We start from the raw sequence: 14,038 nt of genomic DNA on the forward strand, positions 1-14,038 counted from the left end.
AGCATTCGCGCGTACAATTTTCCCTTGGCGCAGGCGCAAACAAGCTCATTTTTATACAGTATAAGTTATTATTTCCAATGCCTGACTCCTGGGTTATGTAATAGACATTCTGGTAATGCATATTATGCAAGAAAATTGTAGGATATTCATTCTTTAATGCTTAAAATATCAAAGTCGAATTTGGGTAAAAAGGACTGTTTCTATTGCATTTTCTTTCATTCAGAGTACTGTTTAAAGTGTCCCAGGCTTCAGTAAATGCATACGTTTAGGTTTTGATATATATTTACAGGTTGTGCCTTCTTATGATTCAATGAGTCAATGTGCCAGTACAAAGGCTTGTTTCAATATCAGGGTTGAAGGTTCTAACTTTAGCTGTGTCTGTCACGATACTACTGAACATGCTATGAAAAACAAGACCTTTTTAAAAACTTGGGGAAATTAAATAAAATATGGTGTCGCAACCCGCAACTATTTGATGTTAATAAAAAACGGCCTTAATGGAGTTAGCACCCACATAGAGAAAGAGAAATGGAGAATTGTTTTTGATGAAGGAAAAAGAGGATGTTTGTGAGCAGGTACGTGATGAAGTCAGTAATGATAGAGGGGTGGAGAAATGTAGAACTACGGTTATAGGAACTGGGTAATGCGTAGGAAGGAGAGGAACAATTGGGAAAATAGAATGCCGTGGAGGGAAGAGAGATGATGAAGGGGAGTAATAAAGACATGAAGAGTAGCGTGAGGAAGGTTGTATTGACGAAGGGAATGAAAAGGAATGTGGTACCGGTTTGAGTAAGTAGGAGGGGAAAGATGAGATTGCAGGTTCTAGCAGTAGGGGTAAAAATATTGTAATTACCTGGCGGGAGGCACTGAGTTTCATATGCTAATATGAAAGGGACGAAGAGAGCTTGAATAAAGGCAAATGACTAAATGATGAAGAAAATATCAAAACTCATTGCAAATGCAATTCACAGTGCCAGTGGACTGGGGCAGAAAGCGGTTCCAATTGCTGGAGTTCAGTCTAACTTTAGCTGGGCCTACTGAGAAGGTTATTCATTTAAGGTTGATGAAATGTGTACCATTGCATAGGATTGCAACAAGCATTTATTCTAAAAACTGGTATGCGTGTCATTAAGTTTTGTGAATTATTCACAGTACATGTAGTTTAACAATCTGGGAATAGGGATAATTTTTTAGCGCCTAAAAAGGAGAAATTATTTTTCAACATAGAGCGAATTATTGCAAGTTAGGAGGGATTAGGAAGACCTTCTGGCTTTGACGAATTCAGAGTGTCAGAAGCTGGGGGTTGGGAGCTGCAGAGGCTGGCTCGGTCACACTGCTGAGATGCTATCTTTCCCGTAAACAATGGAGTTGACATTTATGACCTTTTAAATTAGGGCCTTGCCTCTGTGGAATGCAGAATGACCTTGCTACACGGGCCTCTAAAGGTGGGGTTTCTGGTTTCTCCATAGCATCACTAAAACTAAAGAACTTAATTCCAAAGGGAAAATATAGCAAAGGGGTTTTCTTTGAAAGTCCAAACATCATGTTAAATGCTTTGCTGATACATTGGTGCTCTTAAAAAGAAAATAGAATGATGCCTGCTATAGTTGCTCTTATTTAACAGAAAACGAAGTGTTGCATTAAGTCTTAGACAGAAAACAAGATGCAGCCTTTTTCTAAAATTTCTTTAAGGCTACATGCCTACGTGAGAATGCATTGCCAATTAAGACTTCTTTTTCACAGTGGAAATTGTAGGTGCCAAATTACTATGGAGTGTCAGCGTAACGATTTTTTATTTCTAGAAATGTAAAACTTAAGTGGCTGGATGTTGAAAGGACTGACAAGAGGGTAACAGTTAAGTAATGCAATTTATTTTTGTGTATTTGGTTCTATCATGAATTGTTCTTGCTGGTCCTGTATGTTAGATGAGAAACAGAAAAGTTATATTTGACAGCAGATTTCCATTCCCTGGTGATCTACTGTCAAAAAGGAGGGTAAGTATTTTAAACCTGACAAATTAAACGGGCCCAAATATTGGGTTTTGGGCTGCAGTTTTACAGTGCATAAAATACATGACATGGTGTTGCGTGTCACCGTTTTTTTACATATGCTATTGTTTTGTCTATGCTTTTTTTGTGCTTGATATACAGCAAGTATATCTGATGGCTTGATGTTTTGTGCGTTTTTATTATTTTTTGCATGTTTTCGTTGTTTTTGTTGCTGCTTTTTATACTATTACAAGTTTACCTGTGTTGTGAAGGGGATGGTCATGACGATGCCCATCGCTACGCAACAGTTGGTTGAACTTGTTCTGGTTACTAAATTCCACAGCTAATGATATTTCATGCTGTGAACATGAGAGGCAACACTTCACCAGTGCATGTCTAAATTGGCTATAATGGTATTACAGAAAACTAAAAGAGATCTACAGGATTAAAGTGTGTCACATGTCACGTTATACTGCCCTTCCCTTAAAGGAACAGGCAGCCCTACATTTATGTATCCTTGATTGGACCTAAGGATGAAATTATAGATCTGTGACTCAAGGTGGCTTAATTTCTATATTACATTAGGTAATGGTGTCCTGTCTCCTAAGTAGCATATGGCCTTTGCTTCTTGAAAGGAAACTAGGTTTTCATTTTTCCCTGCAGAAGGAACTAGAACATTACCTAAGATTACCGTATATGGTGTAGTCGCCAGCGGTAGAGTTTTCTTCCCTGCCCAATGTCGCATTATGCTTAGTGATTGGGGATTTTAGTTGTGTCCTAGTTCCAATTCCCTTTTCCGTATTCCTTTCACCAGTCAGCCCATTTATTATTGTAGGTGTATTGTTCAGGTGCATACTTCCAGACTGCAGTGATGCACCAAGAACCCCCATATTATGTACAATTCCCTTTTGCATGACCAGACTGGTTTCCAAGAATTTTCCTTAGGCCTGCTGCAATGTTTTCCAGCCTGACTGTCAGGGTAGCGATAGCCTGGCTAACTGACTCAATATTATAGTAAGACAAGTTTTCCATACCAATAGGGGATATCTTGCGTTTACCCTTTTGAACATGACGAATTTTCAATGTCTATTTTTAATGTGGTTTTTACCCTTTTTGTTCCTGCTGCTTTAATTTTTGGTGGGATCAGATGTGTTCTAATCATGCAAATATCAGGACCCTCTAGTTCTTGTCTTTTGTTTTCATATCTGACTATTAGCCTGTGTATTGCCTAGTGCACCTGATATGAAAGGTTTCTACATGCCTATGATAATCTGTACCATGTGATTTCTCTATTGAAATGTCCTAGATAAGGAATTTAGAAACACTTATATGTAATCATTCAGGAAAAAAATGTGTGTTTGCCCTATTAGACAATGCCACCATATGTGAAGACATCCATTTTAGATAGAATTCTCGTGTAGTTATCTACCCTTAGATGATGTAGGCTCTCACACGGAAACCCAATTGAAAAGCTTAGAGGCACTGTTTTGCCTACTGCCTTTTTTATTTGTATTGCTTCCTAAGAAAGACAGTGTATTCTGGACCAAAATTGTCCCATGGCGTGTGGCCACTCCTTTGAAGGACCGCAGGCCACCTGTTTACAGTCCCCTTGTTATACAACGAACTGGTTAAAGCATCACGCTTGCTTCGTCATAAGGCGTTCAACATCAGAAAAGATGGAGGAGCTGGTTTTGCCACAGAACCAGAATTTCAGTACACAAGAGCGCCTGTCATGTGCTGGTAACCTCTGACAGTGTGCAGTCCCTTGAGCCCCTTGGCCTGAGTTTTTGGCCACACATACCCCCTCTTTTCCTTTGCTTCAATGGAAGTGCAGTGCACCGGCGGATCCAAGATTGACAGAAGGCACTACATTCCAGTGCCCATGAAAGAGCAGCCTGAGCGTCCTCTGACACCGAATGATGAGTGTTGGATCCTGAGAATGGTCCCGGGTCTGCACAAGATGATCTGTGCCCATGACCAATGAAGAGCATATTATTTGTAGTGTCTGCAGCAGAGGAAAGACACAGGTGCACTGCCTTGAAACATTGAGACCGTGAGCTGTGAGGCTTTTTGAACGGACTCTGGGCATAGGTGGTTTCACGAGAGGTTTCCGTGTGATTGTATAGACTAGGTGTTAGAAGACTGTTTGTTTTGCTGGCATTGTCTAGTATAAGCAGAATAAAATCCATTTTCTGTGGAAAGGTGCCCCCTTTTCACCTCAGAGCATTGATGAGGGTCACCACTGTTTCACCTGAACATAAAAATTATTGTTTCATTTGTAATAGTGGTTACTACTTTCTCCCGTTGTCTCTATGTTTTCTAGTGTTTTTTAAACATGACGTTGTCATTTATGGGTGGGATTGTTTTTCTCTACCCATTTGACTTCTGCACCCGCTTCTCAACCTATGTCTTTTCCCACTACTGTTTCTTTGCACTCTTTTTCACCCTTTTCCTGAACATGAGCAGGTTAAAAGATCAGAATTCGTAAACAATTCTTCTATACAGCTTCTGCATCGACACTAGTTAGTAGTAAACATCACTAATTGTTGGGGGTGTGATCTTATGCCACCTAGATAGAGGTATTCCTTATTTTGTCCTGCCATATGTGGCCTTTGTGCTACTACATGTGTCCCGTGAGAGTCGCTAAGTAATAGGATGATGCTACAGCAACATCTCCATGACTTCATATCTGTAGACCTGGACTAAGATCAGTATGAGTATAGTGATTGCCTATGTAAGGGCAAAAGGAGGGTCTGTCGTACTTTGGTATCTGGGACCCCGTAGGAGACAGGGCCCTACCCCTGTTTATTCATGTATTAGCAAACCGCGATTGGTCAATGCGGTATGTACAAGCGCTTTGCATAACGTCCCATTGCCAAATGCACTATGTATACGTTATTATACATTGACTCCGTGGGTTCCATCTTGGAGCGGTGGCCATCTTGTCATTGCCCTCACATAGACAAACACATTATAAGCAAGTACGGGCCTTCAGAATACATGTACTTTCTGCTTGACTTCTCCATGACCTGGGCAGCTGGTCTCCGCTGCCCCAGGTCAGTCCGGTCTCACGAGCTCCCCTTCCTCCGGCCACCTGTGATTAGCATCAGGGCTTGACACACCATAAAGTCCTTTCATCGCACACAAGCCTCCGGCTAATCACTTTCGCACCTGTTTGTTCCTGCTTTATGGCCTGTTTCTCAAAACAGGAGATGCTCATGTTTATTGGGGTCAGATGTGGGATCTGAGCCTTGCTGGGTAAATAATTGCGGGCTGGCTGAACTGAAATGTGAGATTGCAATCATGACTCTGCTTGTTCTTTGAAGTAAAATATGTGAATGACCAACTGCAAGAGAAGGGCGGTGTTGCCCAGATTCTGTATAAAAAAGGAAACTGGTTTCTGTTCTGCAGACTGCCTCATTCAGTTGCTAAGGCTTCTGTGCGACGTAGTCTCACTCATTTAAGTTTAATAAAGATGTCTTTTCATATTTCAGCTTCTGTTGCCAAGTTCTTTGTGATATTATCAAGATATGCAGAATTTTATAATACCACATCAGGAAGTACTCGAAGTCACAGGGTGCTACCCTTAGCACCTCTGGAGTCTCAAAAATTGGAGTACTTCAACCCCCTACAGTGCCCGAACACCACTGCACTGTCCTAAACCCTCACACACCACCCCCCTGAACGACCCACTACACTTCGAGAACACCACTGCACTGCACTAAACCCTGAAATACCACCCCCAGCAAGACCCCCTACACTGCCCGAACACCACTGCCCTAAACCCTGAAACACCACCCCAACAAGACCCCCTACACTACCCAAAAACCAATGCACTGCCCTAAACCCTGAAACACCACACACTGCACGACCCACCAAACTCCCCAAACACCACTGCACTGCCCTAAAGCCTGAAACACCACCCCCTGCACGACCCCATAGACTGCCCGAACATCACTGCTCTTCCCTAAACCCTAAAAGACTACCCCCAGCAAGTCCCCCTACACTGCCCGATTACCACTGCGATGCACTAAACCCTGAAACACCAGTCCCAGTACGTACCCCTACACTGCCCAAACACCACTGCTCTGCCCTAAACCCTGAAACACCAGCACCAGCATGACCCCCTAGACTGCTCAAACACCACTGATCTGCCCTAAACCCTAAAACACCTCCCCCAGCACGTCCCCTACACTGCCCGAACACCACTGCTCTGACCTAAACCCTGAAACACCAGCCACAGAAAGTCCCCCTACACTGCCCGAACACCACTGCTCTGCCCTAAACCCTGAAACACCAGCCCCAGCATGACACCCTACACTGCCCGAACAACACTGCACTGCCCTAAACCCTGAAACACCACCCCCAGCACGACCCCCTACACTGCCCGAACACCAATGCATTGCCCTAAACCCTGATACACCAGACCTAGCATGACCCCCTACACTGCCCGAACACCACTGCACTGACCTAAACCCTGAAACACCACCCCCCACTCGACACCCTACACTGCCCGAACACCACTGCACTGCCCTAAACCCTGAAACACCACACACAGCACGACCCCCTACACTGCCCGAACACCAATGCATTGCCCTAAACCCTGATACACCAGCCCTAGCACGACCCCCTACACTGCCCGAACAACACTGCACTGACCTAAACCCTGAAACACCACCCCCCACTTGACACCCTACACTGCCCGAACACCACTGCACTGACCTAAACCCTGAAACAGCACCCCCCACTCGACACCCTACACTGCCCGAACACCACTGCACTGCCCTAAACCCTGAAACACCACACACAGCACGACCCCCTACACTGCCTTAACACCACTGCACTACCCTAAACCATGAAACACCACCCCCCTGCATGACCCCCTACACTGCCCGAACAATACAGCACTGCCCTAAACCCTGAAACGCCACACCCAGCACGACCCCCTACACTGCGCGAACACCACTGCACTGCCCTAAACTCTAAAACACCACCCCCAGTATGACCCCCTACAGTTCACGAACACCACTGCACTGTCCTAAACCCTCACACACCACCACCCTGAACGACCCCCTACACTTCCAGAACACCACTGCACTGCCCTAAACCCTTAAACACCACCCCCAGCAAGACCCCCTGCACTTCCCGAACACCACAGCCCTACACCCTGAAACACCACCCCCAGCAAGACCCCCTACACTGCCCGAACACCACTGCCCTAAACCCTGAAACACCACCCCCAGCAAGACCCCCTACACTACCCGAAAACCAATGCACTGCCCTAAACCCTGAAACACCACACCCTGCACGACCCACCAAACTCCCCGAACACCACTGCACTGCCCTAAAGCCTGAAACACAACCCCCTGCACGACCCCATAGACAGCCCGAACACCACTGCTCTGCCCTAAACCCTAAAACACTACCCCCAGCAAGTCCCCCTACACGGCCCGAACACCACTGCTCTGCACTAAACCCTGAAACACCAGTCCCAGTACGTCCCCCTACAGTGCCCGAACACCACTGCTCTGCCCTAAACCCTGAAACACCAGCACCAGCACGACCCCCAAGACTGTCCAAACACCACTGCTCTGCCCTAAACCCTAAAACACCTCCCCCAGCACATCCCCTACACTGCCCGAACACCACTGCTCTGACCTAAACCCTGAAATACCAGCCACAGAAAGTCCCCCTACACTGCCCGAACACCACTGCTCTGCCCTAAACCCTGTGACACCACCCCCAGCACCACCCCCTACACTGCCCAAACATCAATGCACTGCCCTAAACCCTTAAACACCACCCCCAGCAAGACCCCCTGCACTTCCCGAACACCACAGCCCTACACCCTGAAACACCACCCCCAGCAAGACCCCCTACACTGCCCGAACACCACTGCCCAAACCCTGAAACAGCACCCCCAGCAAGACCCCCTACACTACCCGAAAACCAATGCACTGCCCTAAACCCTGAAACACCACACCCTGCACGACCCACCAAACTCCCCGAACACCACTGCACTGCCCTAAAGCCTGAAACACCACCCCCTGCACGACCCCATAGACTGCCCGAACACCACTGCTCTGCCCTAAACCCTAAAACACTATCCCCAGCAAGTCCCCCTACACGGCCCGAACACCACTGCTCTGCACTAAACCCTGAAACACCAGTCCCAGTACGTCCCCCTACAGTGCCCGAACACCACTGCTCTGCCCTAAACCCTGAAACACCAGCACCAGCACGACCCCCAAGACTGTCCAAACACCACTGCTCTGCCCTAAACCCTAAAACACCTCCCCCAGCACATCCCCCTACACTGCCCGAACACCACTGCTCTGACCTAAACCCTGAAACACCAGCCACAGAAAGTCCCCCTACACTGCCCGAACACCACTGCTCTGCCCTAAACCCTGTGACACCACCCCCTACACTGCCCGAACACCAATGCACTGCCCTAAATCCTGATACACCAGCCCCAGCACGACCCCCTACACTTCCCGAACACAACTGCACTGACCTAAACCCTGAAACACCCCCCACTCGACACCCTACACTGCCCGAACACCACTGCACTGTCCTAAACCCTGAAACACCAACCCCAGCACGACCCCCTACACTGCCCAAACACCACTGCACTGCCCTAAACCCTAAAACACCAGGCCCAGCATGACCCCTCACAATGCAGGAACACCACTGCCCTAAATCCTGAAACACCACACGCAGCACAGCCCCCTACTCTGCCCGAATACCACTACACTGCCCTAAACTCTGAAACACCACCCCCCTGTATGAACCCCTACACTGCCCGAACACCACTCCACTGCCCTAAACCCTGAAACACCACCCCCAGCAAGACCCCCTACAATGCCCGAACACCACTGCCCTAAACCCTGAAACACCACCCCCATCAAGACTCCCTGCACTGCCCAAACACCACTACACTGCCCTAAACTCTGAAATACCACCCCAACCAAGACCCCATACACTGCCTGAAAACCACTGCACTGCCCTAAACCCTGACACACCACCCCCTGCACGATCCCCTACACTGCCCGAACACCACTGCACTGCCCTAAACCCTGAAACTCCAGTCAGCATGACCCCCTACACTGCCCGAACACCGCTGCACCACTGCCCTAAACCCTGAAACACCACCCCCAGCAAGAGCCCCTACACTGCCCGAAAACCACTGCACTGCCCTAAACCCTGAAACACCACCCCCGCACGACCACCTACACTGCCCAAATACCACTGCCCTACCATAAACCCTGAAACACCACCCCCAGCAAGACCCCCTACACTGCCCAAAAACCACTGCACTGCCCTAATCCCTGAAACATCACCCCCTGCATGGACCCCCTACACTGCCCAAATACCACTGCACTGCCCTAAACCCTGAAATACCAGCCCCAGACCAAGCTCCTACACCGCCCAAACACCACTGCACTTCTCTAAACCCTGAAACACCACCTCCTGCATGACCCCATAGACTGCCCGAACACCACTGCTCTGCCCTAAACCCTGAAACACCAGCCCCAGTACGACCCCTACACTGCCCGAACACCACTGCTCTAAACCCTGAAACACCTCCCCCAGCTAGACCACCTACACTGCCTGAAAACCACTGCACTGCCCTAAACCACCACCCCCAGCCAGACCCCCTACACAGCCCAAACACCACTGCACTGCCCTAAACCCTGAAACACCAGCCCCAGCACGATCCCCTACACTGCCCGAACACCACTGCACTGCCCTAAAACCTGAAACACCACCCCCAGCACGACCCCCTACTCTGCCCGAATATCACTGCACTGCCCTAAACCCTGAAACACCACCCCCAGCATGACACCCTCAACAGCCCAAACACCACTGCACTGCCCAAACACCACTGCACTGCCCTAAACCCTGAAACACCACCACCCGCACAGCCTTTACACTGCCCGAATACCACTGCCCTAAACCCTGAAACACCACAACCCAGCACAATGCCCTACACTGCCCGAACACCACTGCACTGCCCTAAACCTTGAAACACCACACCCCACTTGACCCCCTACACTGCCCAAACACCACTGCACTGCCCTAAACCCTGAAACATCAACCCCAGCAGGAACCCTTACACTGCTCGAACACCACTACTCTGCCCTAAACTCTGAAACACCACCCCCAGTACGTCCCCCTACATTGCCCAAACACCACTGCTCTACACTAAATCCTGAAAAACCAGCACCAGCATGACCCCCTACGCTGCCCGAACATCACTGCTTTGCCCTAAACCCTGCAACACCACCCCCAGCACAACCCCCTACATTGCCCAAACCCCACTGCACTGCCCTAAACCCTGAAACACCAGCCCCAGCAAGACCCCCTACACTGCCCGAACACCACTGCCCTAAACCCTGAAACACCACCCCCAGCCAGACCCCCTACACTGCCCAAACACCACTGCACTGCCCTAAACCCTGAAACACCAGCCCCAGCAAGACCCCCTACACTGCCCGAACACAACTGCCCTAAACTCTGAAATACCACCCCCCACTCGACCCCCTACACTTCCCGAACACGACTGCACTGCCCTAAACCCTGAAACACCAACCCCAGCACAACCCCCTACACTGCCTGAACACCACTGCACTACCCTAAACCCTAAAACACCAGCCCCAGCACGACCCCCTATAGTACCCGAACACCACTGCACTTCCCTAAACCCTTAAACACCACCCCCTACACTGCCCGAACACCACTGCACTGCCCTAAACCCTGAATCACCACCCCCAGCAAAACCCTCTACACTGCCTGAAAACTACTGCACTGCACTAAACCCTGAAACACTACCCCCAGCAAGACCCCCTACACTGCCCAAACACTACTGCACTGCCCTAACCCCTGAAACATCACCTCCAGCATGACCCCCTACATTGCCCAAACACACTGCCCTAAACCCTGAAACAACTCCCCCAGCAAGACCCCCTACACTGCTCGAACACCACTGCACTGCCCTAAACCCTGAAACACCACCCCCAGTACGATGCCCTACACTTCCCGAACACCACTGCTCTGCCCAAAACCCTGAAACACCATGTTACATCCTGCTTTTCCTTCTTCTCTGTCCTTCTTCTGTGTTTGTTCTAAGCCCCTCAGCTTGTATCTGTGATGTCACCTAAGAGTTCCTTTTGTGTATGTTTGATTCTACTGCCAGTTAGATCTGAGGCTGAGCAGCAGGGCAGCTGCTCCCGGTGGGGCTTTAACTGGGATTTAACTGGATCCTAACTGGGGCCTTTACTGATTTAAATTCCTGCTTGTATCCTGTACATTGATTCCTGATTAATGAGAATAAACCTACATCTGGATGCAGCAACCCAAGGATTCATCTTTTATTTTATGAAATGTTACACTGGCGACGATTTGATGGAAGAAACCACGCGTGATCAAAGAAATTTAGAAGAGAAACTAGAAGAAATTAAATGAACCTCATGTCCAACTCTTTGATTGCCCCACCGGTGTCTACAACAACTGACAGCCTGAAGTAAGTTGGGTTGGGGACATGTTAAAGTACGCCTAAACATTAGATGTCACCTGCTTTTTTAAATCTACTTTTACATGGAATTTGCACCTTGATTTTGAGACTCACACATCTTAAAAAAGGAGGAGATTTGATTTGATTAACCTTGGATCTTACTGCCACGTGTTTAAAAGGGTGTGTGTTACCTGAAGTCTGTGCACTCTCCTTTAAGTGTTTGTACTTTAATCGACTTTCTGGAGACTTTTACATATCTGGAAAAAGAAAACTTTACCTGCAGCTGGAAAGTCAGTCCTATCTCAACTTTAAATTAAAAGAAAAGGAGAAGACAAACTGCCGGTTTTACACAGGACGTGCGATATTTGTTTGAACGTGTTTGTGCAGTGTTTTCACTATGAATAACTGATAGAAAGTGAACAGTGCTTGATTCACACAGCGGAGGTATTTTTCTAGCACCGGTAAGCTAAAACAGGTGAGACATTATTATTAGTTGAGCTACCTTCAAATTCTACAAACTTTTACTTATCTGGGAACGAGATCGCTCATTTTTATTAAGTGTTCGCAGACAGCATGAAAGAAAGCTTTATTTGGTTTTGAGAACTGTTTGCTATTTCGCTGGTGAGCTCCTCATTTCGGCTGAACTTCCTCAGCACATTTTGGGCGGATTTTGCAACATTTAAAATAAGAACAAAAGAGCATCGCTTGCAGTATATTGAATAAACAATGCTCTTACCTCATGTAGTGACGGTTGTTACATCCGGAGAGAAGATGCATTTTTTGAGTAGTTCCAGCGTTCTGAAAGTTGTCCTGCTCGAGCTCCTCCATGACGTCTTTATTCTTCCTGGAATGCAATTACGTGACTGCACTGCAAGGACTCGTCATCGCGCAAGGTCACACAGCGTGAACTTGCGTAGCAGCCATCTCCTTTTCACTTTTTGTAGTGTTGTTGCCTGGTACCATAGCAACATGATAATTTCGCCCACATTTACTCAAAGAGTGTCTGCCTTTCTCCCGACGTTGGAGGTATTCATTTTGCTTTCGCCAAGGCGAACAGAGCTGTGCATATCATTATGACTTCTTCAAGTATGACTTTACTTTTGTCTTCCTGGTGCCACGTATCAGAGGAGTAGCTCTCTCCAAAATTCAGACTACGGTGACTACCTTTATTATTTTAGTTTGTTATGTTTTAAATGTTGTGGATTTCATTATGCATATTTGTTAAGTTATGCAGTGTGTTGTTTGCGCTGTAATTTATGCTTGCGTACAATTTCCAATAATTTTGTGTGATGGGTTTTGAGGGAATTGATTCTATTATTGCGTACTTTTCTGGAGCCACAATTGTGCTCAACCTCGTTGAGGTGCTCATTTGCTTTCATTTTGTGATGCGTTTTGAGATATTTTATTTAATTTAATGTACATGTGTGCGGAGCCAGTTTCATGCTCATTATTTATTGAAGTGCTCCATTTGGTGCATTTATGCGGAACCACATTAGCGCTCAAAGTGTTTTTGAGGTGCGGAGCCACATCGGTGTTCATTTTTGAGGTGCTCCATTTTTTTCGACTTTAAAGGTAAAGCTGGAGATTGTTTGCTCCAGTGTTTGGATATGTATTGTCGGAGCCACATTCGGTGCTCAATTTTTTGAGGCGCTCCAAGCTTTCAAGTTTAAAGGTAAAGAGCCATCGTGTGCTCAGTTAAATTCTTGCTCGCTTTCATGAGAGAAGTCTTAGGGCTTCATTTTTTCAAGTTTAAAGGTAAAGAGCCATAGTGTGCTCAGTTATATTCGTGCTCGCTTTCATGTGAGGAGTCTTAGTGCTTCTTTGTTTATATATGAACCACGTATGTGCTCTAATGTTTTAGAGGTGTTCATTTTCAATTGATGAGGAGGTTTTGGGAGCAGTGTTCTTCAATATTTTAAGAAGTTTTGGAACTTGAGTCAGAAATGTTTTATTGGATTTTTCCCAAGTGAGGGGAATGGTGATCATTTCATCTAAATGGTGTTATATTTGAAAATGCTAATCCATTGTGCCATGGTGATTATTTCATCTAAATTGCATTATATTTGATAATGTCGTTATATTTATGAATATATTGTAAATGTTTCCATTTGATCTCTATCCTCTTTCACTTACTTGGGGAAGAGGGTTTTCTTTTATGTGCTGTTTGTTCTATCATTTACTTTTCTTCTTTCTGTCGTTTCCGTATGTCTCCAATTTCTTTTAAAGGTGAAGTTGTGTTAATTTCATCCCTGCTGTATGTTCTATTTCACATCTGTCTCTTATTTCTGTCAAGGAGGGAGATGTGTTACATCCTGCTTTTCCTTCTTCTCTGTCCTTCTTCTGTGTTTGTTCTAAGCCCCTCAGCTTGTATCTGTGATGTCACCTAAGAGTTCCTTTTGTGTATGTTTGATTCTACTGCCAGTTAGATCTGAGGCTGAGCAGCAGGGCAGCTGCTCCCGGTGGGGCTTTAACTGGGCTTTAACTGGATCCTAACTGGGGCATTTACTGGTTTAAATTCCTGCTTGTATCCTGT

The sequence above is a fragment of the Triturus cristatus genome, chromosome 1_1 (genome assembly GCF_964204655.1).
Source record: "Triturus cristatus chromosome 1_1, aTriCri1.1, whole genome shotgun sequence".
In the NCBI taxonomy this organism is placed as follows: domain Eukaryota; kingdom Metazoa; phylum Chordata; class Amphibia; order Caudata; family Salamandridae; genus Triturus; species Triturus cristatus.